Source organism: Triturus cristatus, chromosome 5_2, assembly GCF_964204655.1.
Source record: "Triturus cristatus chromosome 5_2, aTriCri1.1, whole genome shotgun sequence".
NCBI classification, from domain to species: Eukaryota; Metazoa; Chordata; class Amphibia; order Caudata; family Salamandridae; genus Triturus; species Triturus cristatus.
Window position 1 is genome coordinate 441187721 of NC_140588.1, and position 17351 is coordinate 441205071.

Genomic DNA, 17351 nt, shown 5'->3' on the forward strand with positions numbered 1-17351 from the left:
ATCAATCCGGCTTTGCCAACGGCCATTATCGAATGTGTTTGCCCCTTGTCCATCGCTCAATGTCCTCCCATTCAAAGCTCTGAACCCCCTTTCGCTGCATAAGGTGTTCATCTGTATTACTTCAACTGACCATCTACTCACAGGTTTTAAGTCCAGCTTAGGGATTCCCCATTCAGTATCTACATCTTCTCCTGATTGCCAGTCTTCTACTGAAAGGGGCTCAAAGGTCATGTTCATGTCACCGGCAATTAATATGTTGTTCTCGCTTGGCTGAGCACCGATCAATTGGTCGAGTGCAGCCAGGACTTGGGATTTCCCCCCATTATGACCTCTTCTATACAGATTATAAATATATAGGGGTTCCCCCGAAGGCATACAAAGCCTAATCAGCTGGATGTCATTATTGCCTGTGGGGAGCTCTGCTATCTTGTCGAAGAGTGCCTGCCGAGCCCAAATGGTTAAACCCCCTTTTGGTCTTCCCTTTAGGCCTTTAACGGCCGGGACAAAAAAATTAAGGAAGCCCAAGAGGAAGAGAGGCTCGCAGGCCCATGTCTCCTGAAAAATACAGACGTCAAAGTCATTTATAAACGATGCCCATTCTGGTGAATGCATTCTGGGGCCCAAACCTGCGACATTCCACAAAACTATTCTGCCCCTGGCCCTGCTGGGATCACCCCCCAGTACAACGGTAGCTAGCGGCTGGACCCCTGGGCCACTGATATTTCGCAGATCACAACCTCCTGAAAGCTCTTTAATGGCTATTCCTAAATCATTCCTCCCACGTGGACTGGCCACAAGATCTTCTGCCAAGGGAAAGCCTACCAAGCCTAGATGTTCAGCTCCCTCCACCCTACAAGAGTTCCTGCCCTTTGACCCCTGTTGGACAATCGACAACTCTCCTGACCCATTATGGCCGGAATCATTCACTGCATGTTGGAAACTAGTTTGGATTGAAAGCCTGACATGTAGTCTGCCATTGGGTAAGGGTTCTGTGGTTGTGAGAGGCACCTTTTGTGAGCTATCCTCGGCAGCATTTATTGTGCCCCCGAAGTGCAGTCAATCTACTCCCTCCAAGCCTGATAGAACCCCGTATCAATTATAAACATGAGAGTAGTGATCAACCTGCTGACGGGAAGAGTGCCTTGGATGGCCTACTTGGTATTGGAATGGTGCCCCAAATTGGTCTGCCTGATTTAGAGATGGAAGCCCAGTATGGCTATGCTGGAATTGTAGCAGGGGCATGACATTAATTACAGGGGCCACTAGACCTCTTGGATAAAAATAAGTCAAATCCTGGGTGGAAATTACACTACTGCCATTTTGGGGGAACCAGTTTATGATGTGTCTAACTGCTCTAGTGTCACGAAAATTTATTATTACAATGTCCCCTTTTATGTCCTTTGTTCTTTGACCTAACCATGGAAGACGCCTGACATATAGGATTTCGCCACTTATATTTGGCGGTAAAGGGCGATTCTGTCTAAGCCAAAAAATGGTCTTATTTTTCAATTGGTAGACAGCTTCACTTCTACCCTCCTCTAGGGGTGGCACACCAGTAAGAACCACCACATACGGAACTGCTTCCGGGGGCAGTTCTACTGGGTGCCTTTTGGGTGCAATAGACCTCACCGGCTTATCCAAGCCGTTCAATTTTTGGAGATTTAATGTTGGAACAGTTTTCAGAGGATTTATACTTCCACCTACTTGGGCCCCCATGTTTTTCCTATTTGCATTTGGCCCTATAGTTTTGGAGGGGGTTGCTTTCAACGGTTTTGTCTTGGCTACATTGGTTGTTATTGGTTCCTTTTGAGCCATGTCCAAAACGGAACCAGAAAGGACTGGAGATGGCTTATTTAGATCCTTAGTTGCCCCTTTGTTTTCCCAGATTGCCTGTTCCAAATTATTCAGTTGAACAGCAATTCTTTTTAACCTCTCTACTAACGGAGATAAGAGTGATCTAATTAGCTGTTCCATACTACCCATTAGGTCGGTAGTAGATGCATCTTTCAATAGTACATGTGGAGGCATTTCTACTACAGGTATTGCTGGTACATTGAGAGAGGGGCTTTGTAGGTTCCCAGATTTAGTATGACTAAACAACTTTTTCTGAGGACCATTCCCCCTCATCCTCTTTTTTTTCGGTGGTGGACCTTGGGCGTGAAGGATTTTGAGAGTTTTTTTGGTTTTTTGGGCAGACTTTATTAGTGGCAACGGAGTATCCGTCATAGTCACGTCCAGTGGAATCAAATTACTCGGGGAGGCAGAAACATTCATGATCGGGGCGTTGGATTCTGCTAGTCCAGGGGATCTATCCCGCAAAAGTAAAGGGATACTGTCACTTAGGGATGGCCCACAATCCTCCCTTACACAATATGTGCTCGGGACAGGCGAGATAGCTAACTGTATCGGGCCCAGAGATGAACGCTTGTTCTTAAGAAATTCTACTGAGCGTCGTCTCTCGGCCCGTCACTCTTCGAGTGTAGTTTCCCTGTCGATATCCAAGGTGGCCCTGATGACAAAGTTATCGAGTGTACCTCGACTGACTCCTCCAGCCAACATAGACTTGTCTCTAAGAAGAGACGACATCGCAATAATAGAATCTCGTCGTAGTCGGGACTAAGGGGGCCTAGTTCATAGGCCCTAAGACAATAGCAATAGTCTCTTCAAGATCACCAATTGAACAATTATAACACAATGCAGGATAGGGTATTTATAGCATTTGGCAAGCTACACTAATATAATCGGAGTCCTTTTCATGTATGGGAAAGTCACTTACAAGAGAGGGAGCCCAGCCCGGCCTCCTTCGGCCTCTGACGGCCACAGACGGCCCACCCTTTGCCCGGGCTTAGCCCGGCGCCGCCCGCGCGCGTCCCGCGACACGGGGGGAGCTCGTCCGCTTTTAGCGCCTCCGGGCGCGGAATTCAAGTTGGTTGGGGGCGGACCCTCAGCCAGGAACTCTGGGGGCTGTAGTCCGCAAGCTCCGCTCCCCGCCCGCCGTGACCAAGACTCTATGCAGCCGCGGGGGAAGCGAGCATCAGTAGAAGCCAGAGACACCCAAGACCACAGGTAAGATGCAAATAAAGCTCAAGCACAAATATGGGGCTCTTTATGCTTTTAGGCACTATTTTCACTTAATTCTTTGAACATGAATATTTCCGGTTCTACTGATTGGACTTTTGTCATATTGGTCTCAACTATTTTATTAAGTTTTAAATTTGTGTGAGATTTTTCTTGTATTGTGTTTTCACTCCATTACTCTTGAAAGTGCTGCATAAATACTTTACACATTGCCCTCTAAGTTAAGCCTGACTGCTTTGTGCCAAGCTCCCAGAGGCCCAAACAAAGGTTAATATGGGGTTGCTTGTGCCTTCATCTGGACAGTAGTTGTGGATGCTGTTTGAGTAAGGTCCCCCCTCAACCAGTAACATAATTTCCTACCAACCCTTTCTGCCATCTTTTGTGTCCCTTTTGCACTTCGTATACATTTCATCCAGGTACAGTGGGATTTGTGCAAAGGGCCTGTTTTTAGGTCGTTTCCCGCATTAATCCTCCCTATTAACATAACCCACTTGTCACAGGGGAGTTGGCCGCAGGGTCTGCCCCTCTAACTGTCTGCTGTAGAGGAGCAGTGTGGTCAGGACCTTATGATCATAAGTGACTGAATTCAGCCTCCTCTTATTCCCTAATCCCTAAATCCACTTTTCAGTACTACAAGATAGCTAATAATAACCTTCCATTCCAAAAATAAAAATCTAGCTTACAATTAGATAATATCCTTTTCTTTTTCTGCTCATTGTCTAGTTAATCTCATCCTTCTTTCCTTTGTTTTTTCTCTTGTAATACTGTTCAAGTTTACACCTTTTATAATTGTACAGCCTTTCTCAAAACCACTGCTACCATTTTGAAAACAGCATGGAGGCCGACTGGACTGCCATGCTTAAGCCTGGGGAAATTGTGGGTTGGCAAAGATCCTGGTCGAATGTCAGGGCCTGTGTTCAACCTTCACTACACGCACAAAGTCAAAATGGTAGAGCCACGCAAGAACACATTAACACACTTGTTTACACATGGATTGTCTGCTGGGCTAGGACAAAGGCTAGACCATTCTCTAGGCATTTGCAGATGGCTAAACACCGGTCACAGTGGATTATACCCTCAAGGGTGATGCCCCTTTTCCATTGCACACTAAGGGCCTTATTGACAAAGGTAAACTTACACTTTTGGTGAAAGTTTATTAATATTTCAAATTCACAAAATACAAGTGAATTTTTAAGCGTAAATTCTTTATGAAGGTGTCAGGGTTGGAGAAAGCCACACATAAAAAGATAGGTCTATCCTATCTTTTTATGTGTTGGGTTCTCTGCCCCGGATTGCAGAGTCTCTGCACTCATATAGATACTAAACTTAAAAATACACTTGTAGTTTGTGTATTGCCAAAACGTTGTAAAGGTACACCAAAAGTATACGTTTAACTTTGTGAAAAATGCCCAGAGTAGCCTACTTTGCCTTTACAAATTGTAAAGGTACATTTATAAACAAATGTTCCCACTATTTTGGTGTCATAGATTCTAGGGTGTTATACTAGGGTGGAAGTATTTTAGTATATAGTTAAAGGTTAGAAATTATATAGTAGAAAAATAGGCATATAGATAGCTTGTAAAGCTTATTAAGGGCTGCTCAAAAAGGTAACTTTACTCATAGGTAAAATCTACATGTGTAAAGTTTCTGTTACACTTTTGAGTAACGTTTCTTCTTTTAGCTATTCACCATTTACAAGTGTAAAGTTGCTCAAAGTGTAGATCTGCACTTCCCTACCTACTAATAGCTACTGTTTGGCCATATTTGACATTATGCTCACTTAGTGGAAACCTTCACAATCCAAAAGATGATCTCCAAATGGTAAATTATAAGGAAATGAATACAACTTTATTAAAGTTTAAAATAATATCTAATTTTTGTATAATTAAATGTTCATGTTAAATAATTGTATATATGTATTTTAAATGCAGATTTTTGTTTAAATGTTAGTACGCTATTAACAACAATGCAATTTAAATATTTAAGACCTTCAAGTATATTAAATAAAGTTAAATTATTTTTAAATCTTTGAAAACAAAAACTTTAATCACCTCATGTAAAATGTTTAAATGTATTTATTAAACACACAAAAGGTGATGGGCAGAAGGCTTTCTCATTGTCCAACCACTGGAAATCACCTGGGTAGCACTCAGCTCATCATTCTTTTGCACATCATGCCACCTCAGTTTGAGCCCCGTCACAAGCAAATCAGTCTTGACCCTGCTCCAATAGAAACAGTAAATAGAAACAGTCAGTTCTGCCCTGACAGAAACACTGGTTTCCCCCAAATTTCCGTTTGTCATTTGGGTGTAGCTTGTTTCCAATGGCAAAGTGAGCAAAGGACCTACGTTTGGACAAACCCTTGTCAATTACGGCTGTAGATCAAACACACCTTTCTGCGTTTGTTATATTTATTTATTACCCGATAAAAGATACAAAAAGTTACATATAACATTAATTTAATTCTTTTTTCAAAGTTACATTTATTTATATATATAGTTATTTATATTTATGACAAATCAATATTAGTTAATTTATTCATACATTGCAATTATTTCGTAGAGGGTTTTAATTTAAGTACCTACCTCCATTACTTTCTATGGGAGGGTATTGCAATGCCTGTGAGTGGTCCTGGTTGGTGCTGGACTTATTCTAGTTCTGAGCTGGAGAAAATATACGATAGTTTTGCCTCCTTTTTGGCTGCAGTTACTTTCAAAGTGCTCTTTGATAATAGAAAGGGGCTTACTTTTTTGTGGGTAGATGATTGTTCATTCCTAAACCCCTCTTTAGCCCTCCTTAAACCTCCCAAATCCCCTTCCATTTCTTTGAAACAATTCCTCACTTTCCAGTTACTTTCCCTGTCCTCCCACATTTATTACTAAAAAATATACCTACATAGGTGGAGATCTCTGCACATACAAGACAGGAGAGGCAGACAACTCCAAAGGTAGGTTTTAGAAATAACATTTTGTAGAACTTTAGTAGTATTATTGCAGTATTACCAAAGCACTACAAAATGCAATTTGTGAGTAGGCCCATATTTAAATATGTCAGCATAACTAAATCCAATGTATGAAACATTAGTCCTAATGGGTAAAAATCTAAAATTATCTATTTAACTAGCTATATGAGTGCAACACAACACACTTTTTTCAGAAAGATGACTCCTAGAATAGTGTTTTCCAGGCTGGTCACAAAATGTTCAAAAGTTGTGAACCATACATATATATGTGTTTAAAAATAGTTAGATACTGTAATATTCCTGATACACTTTGGCATAACGTCTAAAACATATTGTGAAAGGCTTGTTTGATAGTGTTTTGCTCATGTATTTAGTACTGCTTAGTGCTTAGTGCTTAAACTCTCACTGAAGACAAGCATGGCAGTTGACAAGAGTGTATCAGATTCATAATTAGTTTTCCAATGGGCATGAGCTCAATTTGAAAAAAGATGTGCATGGCCAAATTTCCCTACACCAACACATTTTCTAGTATGCAGGCCACTTGGGCACGTTCCATAAGCTGATTTAAGTTCATCCCTTTTACAGTATTTCTAACATGTCATCCATTTCTCTCATGTAGTTGTTTGAAGCTTACCTAGGAAATTCAATTATGCAGCCTGGTGAGTAGAGCGCCTTGGCCTACTGATATCAGGAGTCCCCTCACATCATGCACATAAGGATCAAAGGCATACATTGTGCCCTTTCCCAAATCCATTTGTGTAGACAATTACAAATTACACACACAGGTGGTTTGAATTAAGAGTGTACTTTGAGGGGTTGTGTTTACAAAACGTGAATTTACAGTTGTTAATCTATTCAGTCATGTATACTATTTCATGAAAATCGTGTAATATCATGTGGGAGTTAATCTGTGCTCTGAAGTGCAAAGTGGACCTTCCATGGTGAGAATGTTCTGCAAGGTTCGTGGACACCTACATTCATATGACTTTGTATTACCCAACTAAAAAGAAAATACAACTCTAAAAAGTATTCAAGGGGCTTTATTACAAATAGGGTGCACTGTTCTTATTAACGCCACAGCACACCGTTAAATTAGTGGACCAGACACAAACAGGGACAGTGCACCCTATTACCATCAATGCATTGCATTGAGGGTAATGGCATGCATTATCTTTTCACTATGCTGGAGGCACTAGCTGCAATTCAAAGTTGGGGAGCAGAGATCACTCTGCAAGCAGGTGCAGTGAATGACTGCAATGGCCTGGAGGGTCATTTCTGAGGGGTTAATAGGAATCCCTCTCCTTCCTCCAGAGGACTGCCCTCAGGCTGTGCACCGAGTGTGTGCCACCTCTTTGCAGCACTGGGCCAGTATGCTTCCAGATGGCCTCTTTACCTATGTTTCAGTATCCATATTATGGCCCATTCAATAAAGCAAAATATTTCCCTTATTTGTGTGGGGCTAAGACACCATTGAAATTAGGAAATGCCCTCTAAAGATAGTGCTGGTGCTGTAGGTGCACCAGTCGTAGTTGTATTACAGAAAGAACCTCACAAGCATATTGTTCCATTCTGTAATACAATCGTGACTGCAGTGACATTGGAGTGCAAAAAAGGGCTCACATTTCTGTTGTACCTTTGGGTGCTGTACATAATATGAACCCAAGAATACTCCTGGAAAAAAACTGCAAGATTTTCAGCTTCCATCTGGTCCAATGTTGGCAGAAGTCTACAATAGTACATTTCTACCTGCTTTTTGTGAATTGGGATATGAGGAAATAGGAGAAATAGAAGAAGACTTGCCTAAAGGATGCGAGGGGAGTCCCAAGATGCCATGGTCAGAGCAACACTTGAAAAAGGAAAACAGCTACTGAGTTAGAAAGGAAGAGGAGTGAGGGCAAAAGAAATGGGGAAAGAAAAGATTGACACCGACATACAAGGCGAGAAAAGGTGAAGACGGAAGGAGGAAAGGAGAGTAATGCCGTACTCACTCAAGTTGGCATGGGGTAGAGAAAAACAAGCAAAATGCCATTGGAGAGAGGAGAAGGGAGAGAACTTGCCTAGAGATGGAGAGTGGAGGTAGGAGCAAGACCGCCCCAATGGAAGCTAGGAAAAGACCGGAACAGCCTAAAGAGCCCTGCAGTCCAGAGGAAGGAGATATGGAAGGGGGCACAACAAAAGAAAGGAATGAATTCTGAACACCTGAAGAGATGGAGAGAGCGATGCCAAGAGTGCCGCAGAGGCAGATATCAGAACGGAAGAGTGGCGGTTGTGGAGAAGTCTGCCACAACTCAAGAGAGTTGTGGCCTCCTGGGTGAAAGCTTGTGAACTTGGTGGCGAGTTAGATTGTGGATTTCTTTCATGGGTTGTTTTTTTGTTGCGTTGTTCCCTTTTCATCTGCCTTCCATTTTCACGTCATGAATACTGGTGGGGGTTGGTTTGGGTCCCTCGGATGTACTAGGGTGTATACTTTTCACCACCCTTGGCAATTGGGACTGTGAATAGGATACCGGTGGTATGGAAGACTGAGTAAGCATGTAGGGACATAGGAAAAAAACTACTCTCGGATTATAGGAGTGGAGGGGCATGAGATAAACAGCACTGCCCATTTGTGGGATTAACAGCCTTACCCTCCTATGGCAATCACCAATGCACTTTCAGCTTCATAAGCACTGTGTGTTAAAAGGGTGGAGTAGAGAAACCCGAAAGTCACTACAGTATAGGAAAGTTGATCAAAACAGCAATATATCTCAAATTATTAAAGATACTTTCCAGGGTATTCTGTTTTTCTGCTGTGGGGCTGTGTGGTATAATTGTGCAAAACCAAAGTGTTGAAAATTACAAGCACTCATCCCCAGTCAACTGATCTGGGTTTAATCCATCATCATTCTTTAGCTCACTCTGCCACCCCAGTTCAGATATGGCCATATGCAAATCAGTCTGACCCTGTGCCTCATGGGAACAGTCCAGCCCGAAATGCCATCCCATGTCTTCCCTGGACCGGACACAAGCATCCTGGGACCGGTTTCTGGCTAATCAGCCGTCATCAGCCAGGCTAGCTTGAATCCAGTGGCAAAGTGAGCAAAGGACCCATGTCTGGGCATACCCTGCCAACTTAGAGCGAACAAAGCAAAACCAAAGGGGATGATTGTCAGAGTGTTAAGCATTGCAAGCACCCACCCCCAGTCAACAGATCTGGGTTTAATCCATCATAACTCTTTAGCTCACTCCACCACCCCAGTTCAGATAAGGCCATATGCAAATCAGTCTGACCCTGTGCCTCATGGGAACAGTCTAGCCTGAAATGCCAAGCCATGTCTTCCCTGGACTGGAAACAAGCATCCTGGGACCGGTTTCTGGCTAATCAGCTGTCATCAGCCAGGCTAGCTTAAATCAAGTGGCAAAGTGAGCAAGGGACCCGCGTCTGGGCATACCCTGCCAACTTAGGGTGAACAAAGCAAACCCAAAGGGGATGATGGATGGAGTGTTGAACATTGTGAGCACTCACCCCCTGTCAACTGATCTTGGTTAAATCCATCATCATTCTTTAGCTCACTCTGCCACCTCAGTTCAGACATGGCCATATGCAAATCAGTCTGACCCTGTGCCTCATGGGAACAGTCTAGCCTGAAATGCCAAGCCATGTCTTCCCTGGACTGGAAACAAGCATCCTGGGACCGGTTTCTGGCTAATCAGCCGTCATCAGCCAGGCTAGCTTGAATCCAGTGGCAAAGTGAGCAAAGGACCCATGTCTGGGCATACCCTGCCAACTTAGAGCGAACAAAGCAAAACCAAAGGGCATGATTGTCAGAGTGTTAAGCATTGCAAGCACCCACCCCCAGTCAACAGATCTGGGTTTAATCCATCATAACTCTTTAGCTCACTCCACCACCCCAGTTCAGATAAGGCCATATGCAAATCAGTCTCACCCTGTGCCTCATGGGAACAGTCTAGCCTGAAATGCCAAGCCATGTCTTCCCTGGACTGGAAACAAGCATCCTGGGACCGGTTTCTGGCTAATCAGCTGTCATCAGCCAGGCTAGCTTAAATCAAGTGGCAAAGTGAGCAAGGGACCCGCGTCTGGGCATACCCTGCCAACTTAGGGTGAACAAAGCAAAACCAAAGGGGATGATGGATGGAGTGTTGAACATTGCAAGCACTCACCCCCAGTCAACTGATCTTGGTTAAATCCATCATCATTCTTTAGCTCACTCTGCCACCTCAGTTCAGACATGGCCATATGCAAATCAGTCTGACCCTGTGCCTCATGGGAACAGTCCAGCCCAAACTGCCAAGCCATATCTTCCCTGGACCGGTAATAAACATCCTGGGACCGGTTTCTGGCTAATCAGCTGTCATCAGCTAGGCTAGCTTCAATCCAGTGGCATACCTGGAAAGGAAAAAAGATGGACTGCATCCTTGAAAATGACACTGAAGTATTGAAAAAGGCCCCTGAAGTACATTTCTCTTTTCTCTTGTCTTTGTCTCATTTTTGGGAACTTGAACTTTTCCTACTATTAGACTTTATGATAAAAGCCCTAATTTCTCAAAATAGATCGTGATGTTCCAATGTAGCAGACATTTGCCAGTATTATAAAAGTTAATTTTTTTTATTCCAACAAGTTTTATTGATAACTATGAAAATAGAAAACAAATAAAACGTAATCCAATGAAAGAAAAGTATATCAGTGTTCAAGAAATGACACAGTAGGTAGAAGGAAATCATATTCAAAATTACATTGATCACTATGAAATAGTCAAAGAGGATTGTAGTAACGTGTATGCACTCAAAAGGTCTAGAAAAGTTCAGTTGAAAAAACAAGATGGTGTCTGATGGTGTCTGAAATGAGTACACATAATACATAGAACTATTGACAAAACATATCAGGTACAGAGGAGCGAAGTAAGCGGCATCATGTACAAGTAATACTGAGAACAGTATGCACAAATCAAGATCCACTATTGCCAAACTGTTATGACATCGTCCATGAAAAGATGGATGGACGTCCATTATGTGTTCATAGGGGTTTAGTAGTTGCAAATTAAGTATCAAGTCTATTCCATATTTGACTATGTTGTGGTTTCCTAAGCGAGTGTTGTAAAGCAATATTATCTGCACCCCTAATATGTGTCATCCAGTTCAGCCAGGATTTAAAAGAACTGTCTAACAGTAATGTGTCTGATTGGGACTGTGTGTGAGGGTCAAGAAAACCCATAACGATTGAATGGAATTTACATTTTATCCAGAACCAAATAATGAGGAGAGGAACCCAAAAATTTTGTACCAGAAAGGAACAACAGCACTGCAAGTAAAGAGAAAATGTATTCAATTGCCAGTTTCTTTATTACAATTCCAACAGGTTGGCTCATCTATCAGGTCAACTTTTTGAAGGTGAGAGGGGGTCCAATATATTCTGTGGAGGAGCCAGAAGTTGGTTTGAGAGAGTGCAGGTATGATTTTATGGGCGAACAACTATTTCCAAATCAGTTTTCAGTGTTCTTGAGTGAGATATTCAGGTCCTATTTCTTGAGCATGCCTTGGTTTAAACATTGAGAATTTGGTTGTAGTAGTTTATAGTATCTTGAGACCTGGTGACCCTGTTGATTGGCAACCACAATCAATTCAGAGACAGAGGGCTTCTGGAAGAGAGGGTTGGCCTTACAGACACATGAACTGAGACTAAAGAAATCATAAAAGTATATGTTGTCAAGGCTAAATTGGATCTGCAATTCTCTAAAAGAGAATGGCTAATTTTTCACACCCAATTGTGATAAAAAGTGGATCCCTTTAGGAGACCATGAAGGCCAGTCGATCAGGGCACCTTGAATTTGAAATTGTGCATTGTTCCATAAGGAAACCAAGTTTGAGTGTCTAATTGAAGTCTCCAAGGCTTTGTCTAATTTCAATAAGGCCTGTTTTGTGGCCTGGAGTATTTGTCTAGCTGGAAAAGAAGGTATGAGTTTAGTGGAAAGTAGCAAAATGGGATAATGATCTTTAAGAAGTGCTTTTTCGACTAGAAGCCAGGCAGGGGTCTACTCCTATGGAGGATGAAACCACATAGAACCCTGTTTAACCATAAGCCATTTCGTATTACTGGACGTTTGAAAGGTTTACTCTGCATCTGAAGTAGGAAGGTAGTGATTTTTGACTGCTATCCCTGGACATTTATTTTGCTAGATGAAGAAGTTTAAGATTCAATCTAGTCTGCAGTGGAAGTTGTCAGAAATGGAAACTGGGAGCATGGGTATAAGGTAATTCACTATCGGTGTAATCATCATTTTTAACATTTCAATGCATCCTGATCATGTAATAAATTTAGGGTTTTAGGATTTTAGGAGATTTTGAACTTTTTGTAGAGTTAGTTTTTCATTGTGCTATAAGGTGTCCATTAAGTCTTTGTCAAATGCCATACCCTAAATATTTCAAACAACCAGTCTGCCACGCGAGGCCAGATTCACCTATAACTTCTTTTGAGCAGCTGTTATTTAGTCCTTTCACTTGAGACTTATCTTTGTTAAAGCTGTATCCTACAACCCGAGCATGATCCTCGATTGTCTGAACGAGTGCATCAATAGATGGTCAAGTGTTATCTGTTATAATCAAAATATCATCCGCGTATGCTGCCACCTTCACAGTTGTATCAGTTGAAAGTGGATATGGAGTTGCTAGTCTGAATAATGTTGGTAAGCAGTTCTAGTGTAAGAATGAACAGGGAGGGGGAGAGAGGGCATCGCTGTATAGTTCCCTTCTCCTGTTTGAAGGGTGCTGAGGGAAGGCCACCTGATCTCACTCTAGCGTGGGGATTACGATAGAGGGCCATAATCATTTCGATAAATATTTCTCCAAGGTTGAATTTTGCTACAGTTTCCTTAAGAAAGACCCAGGAAACCTTATTGAACGCCTTTTCGGCATCGAGTGTGATGGCCACACTTTTGGAAGATAATGTTTCTTGCTCTTTCTAGTATATGACAAAGAAAACGTGTGTTGCCATTCAACATTCAGTCTCTCATAATGCTCACCTGTTAGCTGCCAATTCATCTAGGAAGGAGAGGTGTGCAGATAAGATTTTGGCATAGATCATTGCAACTTGGTTAAGTCGGGAGATCGGGCTGAAACTTTTTGCTAGGTTAAGGTCTTTGCCATCTTTGGGGATATAACTAAAGTTGCCTCACTAGCTGTTCCCGAACTGGAAGTGTGTAAACATACAACTTGTAAAGGTTTACTATAAAGCAGTCCGGTTCCGGGGCTTTGTGCACTTTAAGGGATTTGATCGCTAATAATATTTTGTCTGTTATTATTGAAGAATTGATTTTCACTCTGTCTTCGTGGGCTAGTCGAGGAAGATCAACTTTATCTAAATAGGATTTACAAGATTCAGGTGAGATTAGAATGTCAACGCTGTATACAGTGTCATAAAACTCTTTTAAAACATCTAAGAAATTTTGGGGATCAGGTTGAATACTATTTTGTTAATCTTTTATGGAGCTAATCTGCTTTTGGTTCTGTTGGTGTTTTAGGTATAAGGCCAACAGTTTCCCTGCTCCATTAGACTCTTAGACTTTGGAATTTGTTGATCCAGACCCCTGTCTTCTCACTTAATGATTGTTTGTATTCATATTTTTGATTCATCAAAATGATAAGAGTGTTGGAGTCCAGGTTCAACATGTGGGGGGATTTGAGATGTTTTATTTCATTTTCCAAAGAGATTATTTTTCTGTTATGTGCTTTGTTTACTTTCGCTTGAACGTCAATTAATGAGCCTCTAATGGGAGATTTGAATGTGTCCCAGTCAGTATCTATTTGAATGTCAGGGGAGGAGATTTTTTCATATCGTTAAGAATTGCCATCTCAATGTATGACTTATCGTCATCGTCCTTAATTGACTAATTGTTGAAACGATAAATATTCCTTTTTGGTTATAGATTAGTCCCCTTGATTGTTAGGGATATACAGGTGTGCTCCAAGGCTAGACATGGTAATATGAGTGACTGGTTGATAATGTGGGTGTGAGCATTCGAAATTAGCAAATCGTCAATTCTTGAGTATGGGGAATGTGGAAATAAGAAAAAGGTACAGTCTTTGATATCAGGGTGTTGTAATTTCCAGCAATTCTTCAGGTAAATCTGGTGCAGAGATTAATTAAGGCTTTGTGAGATTTCGAGGGATGGAGTGGGGATTTAGATTGTTTATCTAGAACCAAGACTAGGGAAGATTGAAATCACCAGCCACGGTCATTCGTTTGTTGCCAGGAATATTTTTAAGGATATCACTCAAGAAGTCCCAAAATTCAGGAGAGGCAGAATTTGGACCACAGATGTTGGTTCGGTGAATGAATTTACCATTCTGTCTGAGTTTCGTGAATACTATTCTACCAGCATCATCAGTGGACTGAGAAGCTAGAGTAAGATTAGAATTCTTTGAAACAATTGGTATCACCCCATTTTTTATGTAAGATGAGCATATGAATACACTGGTCCATTTGTTGTTAAGCAAAGTGGCTTATTTGTGGCTAATTTTAGTTACCTGTAGCAATTTAAGATCTGCTTTTTGTTTAAAAAGATAATTTTTGATTTTTTATGCTTGGCTGGGTGATTTAGACCCTTGAAGTTCCGAGATACGATTTTTAGGTTTTAACTGTAGTTATCAAACAAATCGAGGGAAGAGAGGGCTTGAAGAAATAACAATGAATTTATTGTTATCAAGGTCCAGCATACATGCCCAAATATAAGTGAAAACAGAAGGTATGCAGTTCCTAACGTAAATGCAAAGTGTGACAGAATAACAAGAGGGTAACACGGTGCTGACAGGGAACTGTGGTGAAGAGCAGGAGTATAAGTTACTCCTTATTTGGAAAATGAAGACCCTCACACACCCAACAAGCGGGTGTCTTGCTTCATCACCGGGTCTTTGCTCCTTATCGGGCCGGCGGGTGCAATGCCCGATCAGGCACCTAATAGGGCCTTCCTAGCGGAGATCTTTTAATTCCAACGCCGGTGAGTGATGTGTGTGTGGGGTGGGAAAACCAATATTAAGACATAGGTGAGTGTAGGTGCAAATGAGGTTGAAGTGCAATGGTTAAAACAGGGGTAGGTGATCCACTAAATAATTTTAATGTAGTGTGGTCACCATCCTGGTTAAAAACTGTATAATCCGCACATGTGACACCAGTAGTTAAGTGAGTGTATGTGCTAACGTGATCAATAGGTCAACATGTTTCTTGCCTTTGTATATAATAAATGGCAATTCATCAGGACCAGGGAATTATTGTAGCTACCTACACCTCTTTGGTGGTGCCCAATGTCTATAAGAGACTAATTAGTGAGCACGCATACAGCACCCTAAAAAGGTGTGGTACCGTAGCTAAAAAGCACACCCTCCTGGGTTGTGCTGCATCCAGGGCTGGGGGGAGTACACACTAAATGCTAGTGTCGGTTCCGTTGCTCCGAAGACGCCGTCCACCTAGTGACGCGCCAGCCGCTGTAGACTGGACAAGCATATGAATACACTGGTCCATTTGTTGTTAAGCAAAGTGGCTTATTTGTGGCTAATTTTAGTTACCTGTAGCAATTTAAGATCTGCTTTTTGTTTAAAAAGATAATTTTTGATTTTTTATACTTGGCTGGGTGATTTAGACCCTTGAAGTTCCGAGATACGATTTTTAGGTTTTTAACTGTAGTTGCCATAGCCATAATTTGCTCATAAACAACTGGGGGCGTTCCGCGTGATAAGATCCATCTGAAGTCGGAAAACTGAGGGATAATGTGTCAGCGCACTCTTTCAACCAGGAATAATGGGTACATAAAGAGCAGGAAATCCAATGCCCATGAGCCACATTACATTTCTTCTACAATCCTTGGTAAAGTGGGAATGAACTAAGGAGACAATGTAGAAACAGAGCATAACGAATAAGAAGAAGATAACTGAAAGAAAATGCCCATAAAATACCTCAAAAAGGTCCCAACCCCCCGCTCCCCACACCCAACCCACCCACAACAAGTACGTTGGAGGAGATGAAAACAAGAGGTTAACCCAAGCTTGCATGACCGTCAAAAGCTGTAAAATCTTTGGAAACCAGTTGGAAGGAGCATTTACGGTCAAAAGGAAACCGGAAGTAAAAATAGTATTGTACATGAACTTAGTGATATATTAGGGAACTGGTTGTAAAGAACAGTTATATGCAAGAACATCCTTTTAAGTCAACCTAATAGATAATCAAGAACATCCTTATAGATCATTATGTTTAATAAATGTGGTACACACATAAATACATATGCACAGAAGAACAGTTGTATGCAAGAACATCCTTGTACATCATCCTAAGACGTCATTGGGAACATCAAGAACATCCTTATAGGTTATTATGTTTAACAAATGCGATGAGCACATAGGTAATGAAGGAGCATGTTTCGAAGGTAGAAGCATAATAAAAATCTACCAGAGATTTGTGTACTAGGTATGTGAAGACCTGCAAGCATGTGAGCCGGACAGGACATTAATGCTGCAAATGTGCAATGGGTGAATACGATGTAAATGAGTGCAGGCCCGACAACTACAATATCAGTAAATGCAATGTCAATGTATACTGTAACTTGCACCGACACAGCAGCAATGACCTCAGCAATAATGGTACCAATGTATGCCATAATGCATGCTCGTATGATAAAAGTTTTGTTGCCAATAAGTATAATGCCAATGTACTTTCAAACCAAAGCAAACATCGGGTTGTCACTACCAATAAGAATAATGTCAATGTGCGCGATGACAACTGTATGCGCAATGTTGATAATGCAGATAAAAGTAATACCAGCGGCTGATATATTATTCTTAAGAATTCCAACGCACTCATATCATTGCTTTCGGATTCTCCCAAGATGACCTCCACATCAACCCCGAGTCAGAGATACTTGGTCAGGCAGGTCCTGCGACCCATGCCCATGCCTATTCAGTAACAGGTCACAGTTGGTGTCCCACATAAATTAAAAGCAAACACGCACCTAAGGAAAACCCTGATTGAGTCCATAGCTAGATAGTTGCACCACAAACAAGTCTGAGCTAATTTTCCCCAATAAAACACGTTTGGCCATAGGCGCGAGCCAGAAATAGCACAAAGCTAAATACCACATGTATAGGGGTACACTCAATAAATCAGGCCACGACATGCACACCATACTTAGTGATCACATGCTCCTCATGCCGGACATATGGACACATACACACTGGCCCACATAAGTTCTCCCTGTGGTCAAGAGCCATCTGTGTCGGATGCACACATTTGATTGATATATCACTAAAATGATCTTTAGAAATGTAGAT